This window comes from Oncorhynchus mykiss, chromosome 3 (genome assembly GCF_013265735.2).
Source record: "Oncorhynchus mykiss isolate Arlee chromosome 3, USDA_OmykA_1.1, whole genome shotgun sequence".
Classification (NCBI taxonomy): Eukaryota; Metazoa; Chordata; class Actinopteri; order Salmoniformes; family Salmonidae; genus Oncorhynchus; species Oncorhynchus mykiss.
This window is the reverse complement of record NC_048567.1, coordinates 62,944,883-62,961,683: the sequence shown is the minus strand read 5'-3', so window position 1 is coordinate 62,961,683 and position 16,801 is coordinate 62,944,883. Positions and strand designations below refer to the sequence as shown.

The 16,801-nt window shown below is 41.8% G+C and overlaps 1 protein-coding gene across 2 annotated transcripts in view; it reads right to left on the bottom strand.

The window, feature by feature from the left end:
• Nucleotides 1-14,366, bottom strand: part of LOC110520359 (tumor necrosis factor receptor superfamily member EDAR) — a 60,602-nt gene extending 46,236 nt beyond the window's left edge. For both annotated transcript variants that reach the window (XM_036974891.1, XM_036974892.1), the window contains exon 1: nucleotides 14,108-14,366. The gene's annotated coding sequence lies outside the window, so the exon portion shown is untranslated. The remainder of the gene's footprint in view (nucleotides 1-14,107) is intronic.
• Nucleotides 14,367-16,801: the final 2,435 nt, after the last annotated feature.

The window sequence follows — 16,801 nt, the reverse complement described above, 5'->3', positions numbered from 1 at the left end:
TTGAGTATTCTGTGGCATTGTGCCACATGATAAAACTGCACATTTTAGAGTGGCCTTTTATTGTCCCCAGCACAGGGGGGACATTATGATCATGTTATGATCATGCTGTTCAATCAGCTTCTTGATATGCCACACCTGTCAGGTGGATGGATTATCTTGGAAAAGGACCAGTGGCGGATTTAGGTAATTGGCAACATGGGCAGCCGCCCAGGGCGGCATCTTGCCGGGGGTGGCTCGGGGTGCCCGCAAAAAAATACATATATATATATTAGAGGTCAACCGATTATGAGTTTTCAACGCTGATACCGATACCGATTATTGGAGGACCAGAAAAAGCTGATACCGATTAATCGGCCGATTTTATATATATATATATATATTCATAATAATGACAATTACAACAATACTGAATGAACACTATTATTTTAACTTACAGTTTTTGTGGATTGCTTACACACTAAAATTAACAGTAGTACACTATTAGCAAAACCTTACACTCAAGAAGCAAAACATCAGCCCATATTTGCACAACTATAAGCACATTGTCAACCTCACACTTGTTGCAAAACTCTACACACAGTGATTTGCAAAACACTAAACACACTTAACATACATTACACACAAAAAATCTATCATGAAGTCACGTCCTTGCAATACCAAAGCACTGACTGTCAAATTACCACACCGTCCAACCAGTTGGTTCAACACAGTCATCAGGTGTGCAAACACTCGTTTGCTTACAGTTTTTTCCAATTGCTAACACACTAAAATGACATGCACAGCACAATTATTTAAACTGACACACAGAAAGCAAAACCTCTTCTCAAGTCTCCAAAAGTCTAAACACATTTTCTGCTTTACACACATTTTGCAATTCAAAATGGCACTTGTTAAATGCACTGCACACGGTTCTCTGCATAAGACACAACAATCTGACATAAAGTCACATGTTTGCCATTTCAAAACACTGCCATTCAAAATGACACTACATGAGCTAATTGGCCAATACATGTGCCACCTGGCCAAACACCTCAATGGTTAAATGTTGCCACTTCAATCAGGAAGTAAGCACTGTGAAAAGACCACAGGTGAGCACCTTTTGTTTTACAACAACAATGGAAGCCGTTGCAGAGAGAGGAATAGGAAGAGGGAGGGTGAGAATGAGAGGGGGAGGAAGAGTGAGAGGTATGGGTAGAGCTGGTAGAGAAGTTCATGGCCAAAGAAGACAACATCTTTCAAATGAAATCAGAGCAACCTTAGTTGATCATGTCATCAACCATGGGCTGACAATGTGAGAGGCTGGACAGAGAGTGCAGCCCAACTTGAGCCGTTTTACTGTCGCCTGTGTCATCCGGACATTTAGACTGGAGTACAGGTATGTAACCAACATTTCATTCACACTATGTAGTACACCCCATGTCATAGTGTATCAGTTGGGTGACACCTGTTTACTTCATGAATGGCTGAAGTCATACACTAACTGCACAAATTTCCTGTAGAATTTACTCTACTGTGGGGGAAATATCTTTAGGTTGCATTGTCCAAGCCCTATATTTAAGTTTTTTTGTTTTTCTAAAGGACTGAGAGACGCAACCATGGTAGAGGAAGGGGCCAAATGTTCACCGGGGTACAGGAAGCTAACATTGTAAACTTGGTTTTGGAAAATAATGAAATCAGATTACGAGAAATTCAAAGCCACATCATCCAAGACAACACCATATTCAACAACATTCAACGAGTCAGTCTGTCCACATTGGCTCGCATTCTCAAGCAAAACCAAATCAGAATGAAACAACTTTATAAGGTGCCGTTTGAGACAAACTCTCAAAGAAACAAAGAGGTCAGACGAACATATGTGGATGTAAGTACAATATTGACTGCAGTACACTACACAACATTGTTTCCCAGTGTACTGGATAACACCATATTGACTGCAGTACACTACACAACATTGTTTCCCAGTGTACTGGATAACACCATATTGACTGCAACATTGTTTCCCAGTGTACTGGATAACACCATATTGACTGCAGTACACTACACAACATTGTTTCCCAGTGTACTGGATAACACCATATTGACTGCAGTACACTACAACATTGTTTCCCGGTGTACTGGATAACAACATATTGACTGCAACATTGTTTCCCAGTGTACTGGATAACACCATATTGACTGCAGTACACTACACGCAACATTGTTTCCCAGTGTACTGGATAACACCATATTGACTGCAGTACACTACACAACATTGTTTCCAAGTGTACTGGATAACACCATATTGACTGCAGTACACTACACAACATTGTTTCCCAGTGTACTGGATAACAACATATTGACTGCAACATTGTTTCCCAGTGTACTGGATAACACCATATTGACTGCAGTACACTACACAACATTGTTTCCAAGTGTACTGGATAACACCATATTGACTGCAGTACACTACACACAACATTGTTTCCAAGTGTACTGGATAACACCATATTGACTGCAGTACACTACACAACATTGTTTCCCAGTGTACTGGATAACAACATATTGACTGCAACATTGTTTCCCAGTGTACTGGATAACACCATATTGACTGCAGTACACTACACAACATTGTTTCCAAGTGTACTGGATAACACCATATTGACTGCAGTACACTACACAACATTGTTTCCCAGTGTACTGGATAACACCATATAGACTGCTTTTGTTCTTTGTTTTCAGGGAGTACTGGAAATGGATGCTCATGCAATCCCACATGAGTTCATCTTTATAGATGAGGCTGGGTTCAACCTAGCAAAGACCAGAAGAAGGGGGAGAAACGTCATTGGCCACAGAGCCATTATAGATGTTCCTGGCCAACGTGGTGAGAACATCACAATGTGCGCTGCCATCTCCAATACGCATGGTGTCCTCCACCGGAATGCCAACCTTGGACCATACAACACAGCCCATATTCTCACATTTCTGGACAGACTCCACAACATTCTCATACCACCAGAGCGTATGAATGATGCAGATCATCAAAGAACCCGGTACGTTGTAGTATGGGACAACGTGAGCTTTCATCGTGCAGCGCCAGTCAAAAACTGGTTTTCTGACCACCCACCATTTCTCGTGCAATACCTCCCACCATACTCACCATTTCTGAACCCCATAGAAGAGTTATTTTCGGCATGGCGGTGGAAGGTATACGACCAGCAGCCCTTTGTGCGCAGGCCTCTTGTGCAGGCTATGGAAGAGGCATGTGATGAGATTGATGTGGGTGCGATTCAGGGATGGATAAGGCACTCAAGGCGCTTCTTCCCTCGATGTCTGGCAAGGGAAGATATTGCCTGTGATGTGGACGAGGCGTTGTGGCCAGACCCAGCTGTGATGTGGACGAGGCGTTGTGGCCAGACCCAGCTGTGATGTGGACGAGGCGTTGTGGCCAGACCCAGCTGTGATGTGGATGAGGCGTTGTGGCCAGACCCAGCTGTGATGTGGACGAGGCGTTGTGGCCAGACCCAGCTGTGATGTGGACGAGGCGTTGTGGCCAGACCCAGCTGTGATGTGGACGAGGCGTTGTGGCCAGACCCAGCTGTGATGTGGACGAGGCGTTGTGGCCAGACCCAGCTGTGATGTGGACGAGGCGTTGTGGCCAGACCCAGCTGTGATGTGGACGAGGCGTTGTGGCCAGACCCAGCTGTGATGTGGACGAGGCGTTGTGGCCAGACCCAGCTGTGCGGCAAGATGCTGCCTAATTATTTTTCTTGCCTCTTTTTTTCTATATATTTTTTCTGCAATTTTCTTTTTCAGTTTACTGTTTTTTTGTGAGCATATTTTTGTTCAGTCCACTGTAAATATATCTGCTGTGCATATGTTGCACTGACTTGTTTGGTGAAAAAAATAATAATAATAAAGTGTTTCAACAGCATGTGTGTGTATCTGCAAATACTTCTGTGCATCTGAAGATTTTCTACATTTTGAACTATTTTCGTATTATGTCAAAGCATACTAAAGATGAGAGTGCTTTTCATTATGCCCAACAGTGTGTAGTTGGTTAGACAAACATCTGGTAATAGGAATGAAGTGTGTGTAGTTGGTTAGACATAAATCTGGTAATATGAATGAAGTGTGTGTAGTTGGTTAGACAAACATCTGGTAATATGAATGAAGTGTGTGTAGTTGGTTAGACAAACATCTGGTAATATGAATGAAGTGTGTGTAGTTGGTTAGACAAACATCTGGTAATATGAATGAAGTGTGTGTAGTTGGTTAGACATAAATCTGGTAATATGAATGAAGTGTGTGTAGTTGGTTAGACATAAATCTGGTAATATGAATGAAGTGTGTGTAGTTGGTTAGACATAAATCTGGTAATATGAATGAAGTGTGTGTAGTTGGTTAGACATAAATCTGGTAATATGAATGAAGTGTGTGTAGTTGGTTAGACATAAATCTGGTCATATGAATGAAGTGTGTGTAGTTGGTTAGACATAAATCTGGTAATATGAATGAAGTGTGTGTAGTTGGTTAGACAAACATCTGGTAATATGAATGAAGTGTGTGTAGTTGGTTAGACAAACATCTGGTAATATGAATGAAGTGTGTGTAGTTGGTTAGACAAACATCTGGTAATATGAATGAAGTGTGTGTAGTTGGTTAGACATAAATCTGGTAATATGAATGAAGTGTGTGTAGTTGGTTAGACATAAATCTGGTAATATGAATGAAGTGTGTGTAGTTGGTTAGACATAAATCTGGTAATATGAATGAAGTGTGTGTAGTTGGTTAGACATAAATCTGGTAATATGAATGAAGTGTGTGTAGTTGGTTAGACATAAATCTGGTCATATGAATGAAGTGTGTGTAGTTGGTTAGACATAAATCTGGTAATATGAATGAAGTGTGAGTCATTTCATGCAAACGTCTGATTTTGATAATGCTATATGTAGTTTTGGTTGCAGTGCTTCATTTTGTAGGATATATGAGGTATTTTGCAGTTTGGGGGTGTGGTTTTGTGAATTGTGTTATGTATTTTGATAAAACCAGCCTAGTTTGCGAAATTGTGTTTTAGCAATTGGGGAAAACTGTAATTGTAGACACCAATCAGGTGTATAAGCACTATAAAAAGCAGCAGGTGAGTTCATCGGTCTTCAAGCACAATGGAAAGAGTCAGAAAGAGTAAGACGAGGAGGAGGAGGAGGACGACGAGGAGAACGAGGAGGACGACGAGGAGAACAACGAGGAGGAGGAGGAAGGGGAGGAAGAGGAAGACAAGAAGGTGCTCAAAGAGGACCGAATATAACAAATGAGATCCGCGCAACACTGGTTGACCACATTGTCAACCACGGCCTGACGCTGAGGGAGGCTGGACTGCGAGTACAGCCAAATCTAAGCCGATATAGAGTGGCAAGTGTGATGAGAACATTTCGACTGGAAAATAGGTATTGTAAAAATATCATCATATCAAAAACATCTGCACGGTTTCAGTAACAGCTTACAGTACTGTATTCTATGCACTATCAGCACTTCTGTTACCTTTTCCTGTGAAATTACTGTACTATTGTATACTGATTTTTTTCTACATAGGATGAGGGTCAGGGACGACAAGGGGGAAGGACTCCTATGTTCACAGAACAGCAAGAGAGAGAGATAGTAAACATGGTTTTGGCCAACAATGCTATAACACTCAAGCAGCTCCAAGCTAACGTTGTCAATAAACACGCCATTTTCAACGATATCCATCAGGTCTCAACATCAACACTGCCACGCATCTGAAAAAAAAACATATTCAAATGAAGCAAATTTATCGAGTGCCTTTCGAGCGCAATTCCGAAAGGGTGAAACGACTGCGGCATGATTATGCAGAGGTATGTATTCACTTTAGCAGCGTGATCTTGCATACTGTCTCATAATCTTTTACTGTACTGTAATATGTATACTAGATCTACACTGAACTACACAATTTTGCCTGACACTGTTTTTCAGAGAGTTTTACGAATGGATGGAGAGGAGATCCAGCATGAGTTCATTTACGTGGATGAGGCTGGGTTCAACCTGACGAGAACACGAAGGAGGGGAAGAAACATCATTAGCCACAGGGCTATAGTCAATGTCCCAGGGCAACGTGGGGGTAATATAACACTCTGTGCAGCCATTACACAGAATGGGGTCCTCCACCGCCATGCCCATATGGGCCCTTACAACACAGCACTCATACTTACATTCTTGGACCAATTGCACAACATAACAGCAGAAAATCAAATCGATCATATGCAATACATTGTTGTCTGGGACAATGTGTCTTTCCACCACTCTGCTCTGGTTCAGAACTGGTTTCAGCAACATCCACATTTCACCGTCCTATATCTTCCACCACACTCTCCATTCCTCAACCCTATAGAAGAGTTTTTCTCGGCATGGCGGTGGAAGGTATATGATCTCCGTCTCCAGGCTGAGGTACCCCTCATCCAAGCCATGGAGGCCTGTGACCAGATGGAGGTAGCAGCAATGCAAGGATGGATTCGTCATTCAAGACGTTTCTTTCCAAGGTGTCTTGCTAATGACAACATTGCCTGCGATGTTGATTAAATTCTCTGGCCAGATCCAGCTAGGCGAAGAGACAATGTCTAGTTATTTATTTATTATTATTTTTGAACTTACAATACGTAAAGTGACGTTTGGTTACAGTATTATGAATCTCCATGTCAACATTTTGGGCGTGTTGAGAAATAAATTAGTTTCTTCAGTCTGCAACATTGGTCTTGTGTAGTGTTTGGTGAATTTACATTATATTTGTACTTTGTTGATAGTAGCCTACTCTAATCATAGGGAAGTAGAAGTGCTAAAAGTGTTTTAGGTTTATCACAGCAGAGTGTAACTCGTGCAAACAGAGTATAGTAATGTGAAACGTGTGTTTCACATGGTAACAAAGTGTGGTTTTTAAAAAGAAGTGTATAGTTTTTACAAGAGTGTTTAATTTTGCAAAGGATCTGTAGTGTTTTGCTAATTGGGTGTGTGGTTGTGCTAATTGTGTGTAGTTTTATTTTTTATTTCACCTTTATTTAACCAGGTAGGCTAGTTGATAACAAGTTCTCATTTGCAACTGCGACCTGGCCAAAATAAAGCATAGCAGTGTGAACAGACAACAAAGAGTTACACATGGAGTAAACAATTAACAAGTCAATAACACAGTAGAAAAAAAGAGTGTCTATATACATTGTGTGCAAAAGGCATGAGGAGGTAGGCGAATAATTACAATTTTGCAGATTAACACTGGAGTGATAAATGATGTACAGGTATATTGGTGTGCAAAAGAGCAGAAAAGTAGATAAATATAAACAGTATGGGGATGAGGTAGGTAAAATTGGGTGGGCTATTTACCGATAGACTATGTACAATCGGTTAGCTGCTCAGATAGCAGATGTTTGAAGTTGGTGAGGGAGATAAAAGTCTCCAACTTCAGCGATTTTTGCAATTCGTTCCAGTCACAGGCAGCAGAGAACTGGAACGAAAGGCGGCCAAATGAGGTGTTGGCTTTAGGGATGATCAGTGAGATACACCTGCTGGATGGCGTGCTACGGGTGGGTGTTGCCATCGTGACCAGTGAACTGAAATAAGGTGGAGCTTTACCTAGCATGGACTTGTAGATGACCTGGAGCCAGTGGGTCTGGCGACGAATATGTAGCAAGGGCCAGCCAACTAGAGCATACAGGTCGCAGTGGTGGGTGGTATAAGGTGTTTTAGTAACAAAACGGATGGCACTGTGATAAACTGCATCCAGTTTGCTGAGTAGAGTATTGGAAGCTATTTTGTAGATGACATCGCCGAAGTCGAGGATCGGTAGGATAGTCAGTTTTACTAGGGTAAGTTTGGCGGCGTGAGTGAAGGAGGCTTTGTTGCGGAATAGAAAGCCGACTTTGATTTTAGATTGGAGATGTTTGATATGAGTCTGGAAGGAGTGTTTACAGTCTAGCCAGACACCTAGGTACTTATAGATGTCCACATATTCTAGGTCGGAACCAACCAGGGTGGTGATGCTAGTTGGGCGTGCGGGTGCAGGCAGCAAACGGTTGAAAAGCATGCATTTGGTTTTACTAGCATTTAAGAGCAGTTGGAGGCCACGGAAGGAGTGTTGTATGGCATTGAAGCTCGTTTGGAGGTTAGATAGTAGTGTTTTGAAAACACGGGCCCTGTTTTGAAAATCGTGCTTAAGAAATCAAAATAAACTGTATTATAATACATCAATAAAATCAATTTAGTCTCAAATAATAAACAATTTGGTTTAAATAATGCAAAAACACAGTGTTGGAGAAGAAAGTAAAAGTGCAATATGTGCCATGTAAAAAAGCTAACGTTTTAGTTCCTTGCTCAGAACATGAGAACATATGAAAGCTGGTGGTTCCTTTTAACATGAGTCTTCAAAAGTGCTGTTTGAATGAATGCTTACGTGCCTGCTGCTGCCTACCACCGCTCAGTCAGACTGCTCTATCAAATATCAAATCATAGACTTAATTATAATATAATAAACACACAGAAATACGAGCCTTAGGTCATTAATATGGTCAAATCCGGATACTATCATTTCGAAAACAAAACGTTTATTCTTTCAGTAAAATACACAACCGTTCCGTCTTTTATCTAATGGGTGGCATCCATTAGTCTAAATATTGCTGTTACATTGCACAACCTTCAATGTAATGTCATAATTATGTACAATTCTGGCAAATTAATTACGGTCCTTGTTAGAAAGAAATGGTTTTCACACAGTTCGCAACGAGCCAGGCGGCCCAAACTGCTGCATATACCCTGACTCTGTTGCACAGAACGTAAGAGATGTGACACAATTTCTCTAGTTAAAAGAAATTCATGTTAGCAGGCAATATTAACAAAATATGTAGGTTCAAAAAAACATACTTGTGTATTGATTTTAAGAAAGGCATTGATGTTTATGGTTAGGTACACATTGGTGCATGCGCTTGTTAAATCATCCCCTGTTTGGCGAAGTAGGCTGTGATTCGATGATAAATTAACAGGCACCGCATTGATTATATGCAACGCAGGACAAGCTAGATAAACTAGTAATATAATCAACCATGTGTAGTTAACTAGTGATTATGTTAAGATTGAATGTTTTTTTATAAAGATAAGTTTAATGCTAGCTAGCACCTTACCTTGGCTCCTTGCTGCATTCGCATGACAGGTAGCCATGCCGCTTAATCGATCAACCTCATATATATGGTGACATTTGTGCGATTGGTTTTCTATTGCTCATTTGCATGCCACGCTGAAGGTGGGGTTCGCCCAAGCTAGAACCGCCACTGCAAAGGACACTAAATGCTCACCAACAGGGATGTAAATACATTTGTGCAGAAATAAGCTTTTTATGCGAATGGAACATTTCTGGGACATTTTATTTCAGCTCATGAAACACTTTACATGTTGAGTTTATATTTTTTATTTATATTATTATTTTCTTTTTTTATAAAAGCTCCTAAATTGCTTTCAACACCTCATGCTGGAGGCGTGGTTTTCCATTGTTATTTTTCTCAATCATAGTCTACTAGACTACTAACGTCAGTAGTAGGCTATGCTTTGGAAGGGGAGGGACAGGTAGCCTACACACGCACAAAATAACAGATCTCTTCCGGAACACTATAGATCACTTTCGTTCCCGGTTCTGATTCTGTCCCTCGAAAAATGTCAGTGTTTTCTGGTTCTGTTCACTAAACCTGTTCCTCTCTCTCTCTCTCTCTCTCTTCTCCCTCTAACATCCCTCCCTCCTCCTACCTCTTACCTCTCTCTCTCTCTCTCTCTCTCTCTCTCTATCTGTCGCTCTCTCAATAACCATCACTAATTAGCAGTATGGAGCAGGTTGAGCAGCTGCATGTATCAGTACCATGTTGATTGAAGGTGATTTAGCATTCTAGTAACATCCTGGCACACAGTTTAATTCGGGATGTATCTCACCCTCCAATGAACAATGTAAAACACTTTGAGCATTTTATACTGCGTTAGTTATTTGCAACAATAGTCTTCCATTACAGCAGTAAATCAGAGTGAATAGTAGCCAGCGTAAACTTCATCTCATCTAACAGTTACAATTATCTCTAACTATTAACTGTTATTAAGTCATTAGTGACCCTGTCAGGGTTGTCAGTGTTGGTATTCAGACAGACTAATCTATTGGAAAGTCCCCCTAGAGACGCAGCAGGGGCAATCATCTACACACACGCACACGCACACGCACACACACACACACACACACACACACTAGTGGTAGGTAGGCGCCAAAACAACAGCCTTATTTAGATGTAGCGGAGAGCAAGGTAAAAAGCATTGTCCTAGTAGTGTTAGGATGGGGTTTTATCCCTCTGTCTCTCTCTGTCTCTCTCACTCCCTCTCGCTATCACTCTTTCTCTCTCTATCTCTCCTTCCCTCTCTCTCTCTGACAATGATTGACAGATGTGGAGCAATAGACATAGAACCTGATATATTGTCTATGTGTGGAGCTCTCTGTGTCTTTGTCAGAACAGGGTGACAGCTATGAACTCTATAAGGCATGGTTTTGTTTTTTGCCTTAGCATTACACAGCTGATTCAGGACCGAGTTTGGGAAACTGCTATAGGGAACACTGGGAAATATTCTACCAATACCACAGGATGAAACAGATACCCCATTCTTCCCCTAAAGTGAATAATGTTCAGAATGATCCTAGATATCCAGTCTAGTTTAACTTTCTACGTGATTCCTAACGTTCACTCTTGTAGCAAAATATGTTTTGAAGTTGGTTCTGTAAACCTGGTAAACAGATTTAATTGAATAGTGCCCAAGGTTAGTTTAAAAAAGGTTTGCACCTCTGTTCCCCAATCCCCAACCCTCACCATAACCATAACGCAGGACCCTTATGATATCCCAAACTCCCTTCCTCTATATTAACCCTATCTCTCTCTAACCCTCACCCCAGTTCCCTGATCAGGAACTCAGTGGTAACAGATGGGATCTGTCACCTAAAGGATGTGACGGAAATGAATGTTTAACCCCGTAATGATATTTACTGTGAGTCGATAATGACTCTGTCAGATTAGGAAATGGCTTCTCACTCTCATCAATCAGGAAAGAGATGCACTCAAGAACCCAACTAAATCCTTTCTCACATACACGTGCATGTGTGCAAACACACACAAATAAACACAAACACAAAAAAAAACATACATACACGCACACAGACACACAACATCCTGCTGCTTCCAGTTTGTTGGCTGAAAAGTTCTATTGAAAACAAACCACACAGGTATCAAACATACATTGAAATGCACTCACACACTCACCAGCCGTTGGGAGAGAGAAAGGGATGGAAGGGATAGAGATAGATTCATCTAGTGAAATACTACCTACCCTCTTTTGGGCTCTTGTGTGGTGCAGCGGTCTAAGGCACTGCATCTCAGTGCTAGAGGCGTCTCTACAGACCCTGGTTTGATTCCCGGCTGTCCCATAGGGCGGTGCCCAATTTTCCCAGTGTCGTCTGGGTTAGGGTTTGGCCCGGGTAGGCCGTCATTGTAAATATGAATTTGTTCTTAACTGACTTGCCTAGTTAAATAAAGGTTAAATAAATATATAGCTTCAGATGATTCATGGAGATAAAGCTAAAATCTGATTGTTTCCATGTTTTCTGAAAACTAAACTCCCAGACTTAAACAGGTTCATATTATCACAGGGTTGTACTGATACAACTGTGAGCGTGCATGTGTGTCTGGTGTAGTCTCTTCATCTTCTGATTGCTTTAATTACAGACTGATTGTCAGCTCCCCTCTCAGAGAGCAGGAAAAACAAATTCTTAACGCACATGAAAAGGAGACACCACACACGCACGCACGCACACACACACCCACACACACACTACAGCAGTTGCACTCAGTAGCCCCTTTGATTTCTATCTGACGGTGATCTGTCTTTCATCGTCTCCTCTCCCTGATCCCTCTCTCCTTCTTTACCTCCACTGGGGCAGAACGTCTCCCTCCATATCTCATTCGTCTCTCTCTTTGTCTACTGAGTGTTAATACTGTATGTGGGCAGGGTAATTTACTGTGTCTCTTTGTGTCTCTAACACATTAGTAGGTGGGCAAAATGGTTTCTGTCTGCTTTTCTCTATTCCTTATTATTTAGCATGACAGCAGAACGACTGACTCTCTGCCTGTCAGCCTATTTGTGTTTAGTCTAGAATCATTACGGCATCTGTAGCCTTGTTAAGAACCAGGCTTCCCTAGTACAGGGGTCTGATTGAGACTGGCCTCTAGTGTGTAAGAGGACTCAGAGCAGTGGGTTATGGGACCTTGGGATTTGGTCTGATGGACTGACAACGTCTCTGTAGCCTTAAACAGCCAGCCATACAGAAGAAGAGAGAGAGAGAGCGAGCAGTGACCTCTCTGCCACTATTCCGTCTTCTCTCCTCAAACACATTCGTTTATAACATAATTACTACTGTAAGTTAATTGATGCATAGAACATACACTCCTTCATTTACACATCATGTGAATATATGGTCGTTAGAGTGGCTCAGATTATAGTGTTGTTAGAACAACATGAGTTACAGGCCAGCTCATATCATTATCTATCTACACATCTACTGATAAGGAGTTCAACATCCTGTTTGATCTGAGGTCAAAATATTCAGGAACTCTCTCCTCCTGTGATGATAGTCTACAATGGGAACTGAGATGAGCGCAGTCACAGAAACTGCTTAAAAACTTGTTACATTTCAATATATATTAGGCTACATATTGTTTAAATATTATCTGGCATAATATTATACATTTCTGCCATGTATCTGGAGAAGGGATATTTACATCAGCTGATTGCATGTGTTTGTTCTACAGAAATCTACATTCATTTGTAAACTGAATATATTAGGCCTGTTATATATAGTCCTAGACCTTCAAAAGAGCATAATGATTAAAAAAAAGGTTATATAAAAATCATGCATAATTAAAAAAATTGTAGCAGAATGTCAGTGATCCAGCTAAATCCTTTACTAGGCTACTAAATTGTTAGCCTAGTAGCCTAGCTAGGGTTTTAGCAGTATCACTGACATTCTGCAAAAAAAAGTTTATTATGCATGATTTTTATATTTAAAAAAAATAATAATCATAGGCCTATGTTCTTAATATGACCAATGCTGTGTGTGTTTTGATATTAGGCTACTGCATCAGTAGGCTATATCCTTTCATCCACTTAATCCCGCGGCGCCACACTCGCTTTTGAAGATAATTTACATCTTCTTTCTCCCGTTTCTTCTTGTCTTTTTCCTTTCTAACTCAAACATGAAAGTCTGCGGCGGTGTGCTGGGGGCAGAGAGGGACAGAGGAGCAGAGACACAGAGAGAAAAAGGGATTGATTTCCACCGTGAGCGCTGCAGCAGTTGTTCAAAGCTCCAGACGTCAGAAAGCGGCAGGACTCAGCATGTCGAGGCCGGCCTAGGCTGCCTGTCTGCGCCCTGGACTTCCCCCAGGGCCCGGGGAGGGCGACAGCCAGGCGGCGCCGTCAAAACAATTATGAGGAGAGGGACTGAGAGGAGAGTAAACTACACAAACCACACACTGGGACCAGGACCCGCCGCTGTCTCAGAACCCGTTGTCTCTCTCAGGAAGATGAGAGATGAACTATGATCCCATGCTCCCTTAATGTAACAATTACCTCGAAGATGGTAGGCTACAGGTCTAATGGATTCAGTAATAGACCTGGTGTCCTAAACGGTATTACTATATAACCCACCACTTAACGACCTATACACCCACTCTCACACTGAGCTCTATTACGACATGGTCCAGGCTACTATGAACTGCCATGTGAAAAAACAACCAACCTCCGGTTTGAAGCAATTACTTGATTATCAAATATTTAAAGCAGAAAAACATGCCTATTTAAAACTGGAGAACATTTCGATGTTATCCATTTACCAAACGTATCTGACAATTTTTTTGCTACATTTCTGACAAACATCGTAATGCATGCAGTTCTTTTCGAAAGATAAAATTACTGTTAAGTAGGCTACATGTGTCTGTAGCATAAATGCTCCAGGAATTTCCCCAAATCTTGCAGCAATCCCGCTTTACATTCCAGAGCGCCTTACCTGCGTGTAGAGCGGGGTTTTCGACGGGACAGGTCTTACTCTGTATCTCCACGACAGAGTGATGGTCGGAGCAATGCTGTGGTCTGTCTGCACGGACTGCTGTAGCCTAATGATTAGACTGTATTGGTGAGTCTGACAAGCATCACCGATATCAAAACCTCTGTAACAGATCCTCCGTTAATCTCTCTGTCTTCAGTCCGCCGTGTGCATGCCCGGTGATCCAGAGTAGCTCCTCTTCACAGAGAAAAATATAAGTTTTCCCCGCCCCAGAAGATGAGGTCAACCTGATGCAGGTAAACGAACTGTAGCCTATGTGGCTCCATTACTCTACAACGACATCTAGAGGTGAACCCCAAACATTAACGCTCCTCTTAGGGTAGCCTATTGAATTCGTGTAGGATAGCAGAAGCTACAGTACAGTTAGGCTACTGATGTGGTGAGACAGAACAATTTCATTAATCTAACCATATTTATCTGAATCTATCCTTTCATCAGTGTGCCGTTCATCCAACTGAGAGAGAGAGATAAAGAAATAGCGAGATAGAGATAGAGAGAGGGAGAGGAGGGGGTTGTGTTTTTATCCGGTATCAGTGTTGTAGATCCATCCATAAAAAGGAAGCATTACGTGTCATACTTTGTGCTTTAAAAGACATGAAGGATTCAGATTGTGGTTAATTTATCTAAGGATCAGATTTCAAATGTTCCTTAATGTGATATTTATTTTTTGCTTTGTTTACCCATCAGCACCAGTTTAGGACGGACCGAACCGAACCCTGAACTTTACTTGAGGCACAAGAACTGACCAAAGAGACTCCACCACTGTCCATCCGTCTGTTTCTCTCCTATCAACTCTTTGTCCGGTCTCTCTATTCCCCTTCCTCTCAGCTCCTCTGCAGGAAAGAGCAGATTAAAGAGGTGCTTGGTGCTTCTGAGGAGAGAATGGTGTGTTTGAAGAGCTAACTCTCTCTCTCTCTCTCTTTCTCTGGCAGCCTTGAGCCCGGTGGCCCTCTCCTCTGATCCTTACAGGAGCTGCTTCCTTCCTAACAGACAGACAGAGAGAGACAGACAGACCAGCGGAGAGCAACAGAGCATCACTGGGATGAAAACACCTATCATATTACTTTACCCCAGATCACTATTACCACAGGACCACAGCCAGAGCAAACAGAAACCCAGTCAGCTGTCTTCTAAAGCCAACAGCGATAAGGCCAATATCAGCTCTTTCATAATGGCAGCAGAAATAGGAAGATGTTATCTAGCTACTGAAACCAAACAAATATCACAGATATCTCTCTATTTAAAGTTGAAACTGTGTATTAAGACATGCAAATCACAGGGATTGGGATGGGCTGAGGGAAGCTGAGGGTTGGTATGTGGAATTGGAGACAAGTGGGAGTGGAGCTGCTGTTTGGGAGATAGAATGATGGTCAAAGATAAAACACAATATAAAGTACATTTGAATGACACTAAGTGGCAGTGTTTTTACAACTAATGCCATGCAGGTGTTTGTACACACACACTCTCATTCAAATAAACACATACATTCATGTAATAGTGAGGGACAGCTATTGAGGAATTGTGGGGGGGATCAGGTTCATGTTTTTTGGCATGGTGGTAGAGCAGGGAATTGACCCTGGATGCTTCTGTGTGTCGCTCTGAATGGGATTTTTTTAATTTATCCATTATTTTACCAGGTAAGTTGCAGCAACAACCTGGGGAATAGTTACAGGGGAGAGGAGGGGGATGAATGAGCCAATTGCAAAGTGGGGATTATTAGGTGACTTAGCCAGGACAAACACCCCTATTCTTACAATAAGTGCCATGGGATCTTTAATGACCTCAGAGAGACAGGTCACCCGTTTAACATCCCATCTGAAAGACAGCACCCTACACAGGGCAGTGTCCCCAATCACTGCCCTGGGGAATTGGGATATTTTTTTTAGACCAGAGGGAAGAGTGCCTCCTACTGGCCCTCCATCACCACTTCCAGCAGAATCTGGTCTCCCATCCAGGAACTGACCAGGACCAACCCTAGTTAGCTTCAGAAGCAAGCCAGTAGTGGTATGCAGGGTGGTATGCTGCTGGCAATCTGTTGGATGACTGGTATGATGTGGTTGTTGAGCGGCTTCACTGCAAGTATATTGTATGTTTCGAATATTCAATCAATTTTAAAAATGTTAAAATGTAAAAATCAAAAGTCAGAGGGATTGCTGGCTCCTGATGCTATGCATGATGGATAGGTCTACTCTGTAAAGGTGGGCATATTTGATCCTCTCCTCTAACTACTCGTCCACACACACCAACACAGACACACACACTCACACACATGTATGTTGTCCTCTAATCACTATGCCCCTCAACAGGAGAGCAGATTTCATTACCATATTGACTGCATCGTCAGCTAACCTAGTTTCCACAATGAAAGGACATTGGGTGAGGAGAGGAGGCTAGCCTATACCTATAGGTTACATACAATTAAAACGCTATACATCAAGATACAATGATAATGTAACATTATTGATGTACAGTAAGCTTTAAATATAGCATTTGTATTGGATAAATGTATCAACGTGAATTGTCAACGTGTAAAAATGTAACTGTTTTCTCTACATGATTCCACACACACACGCACGCATACACACACTACCTGTGCATCAGGAGGTTTAGGCCCTGTGCTCGTCTCTGTGTGTGGTA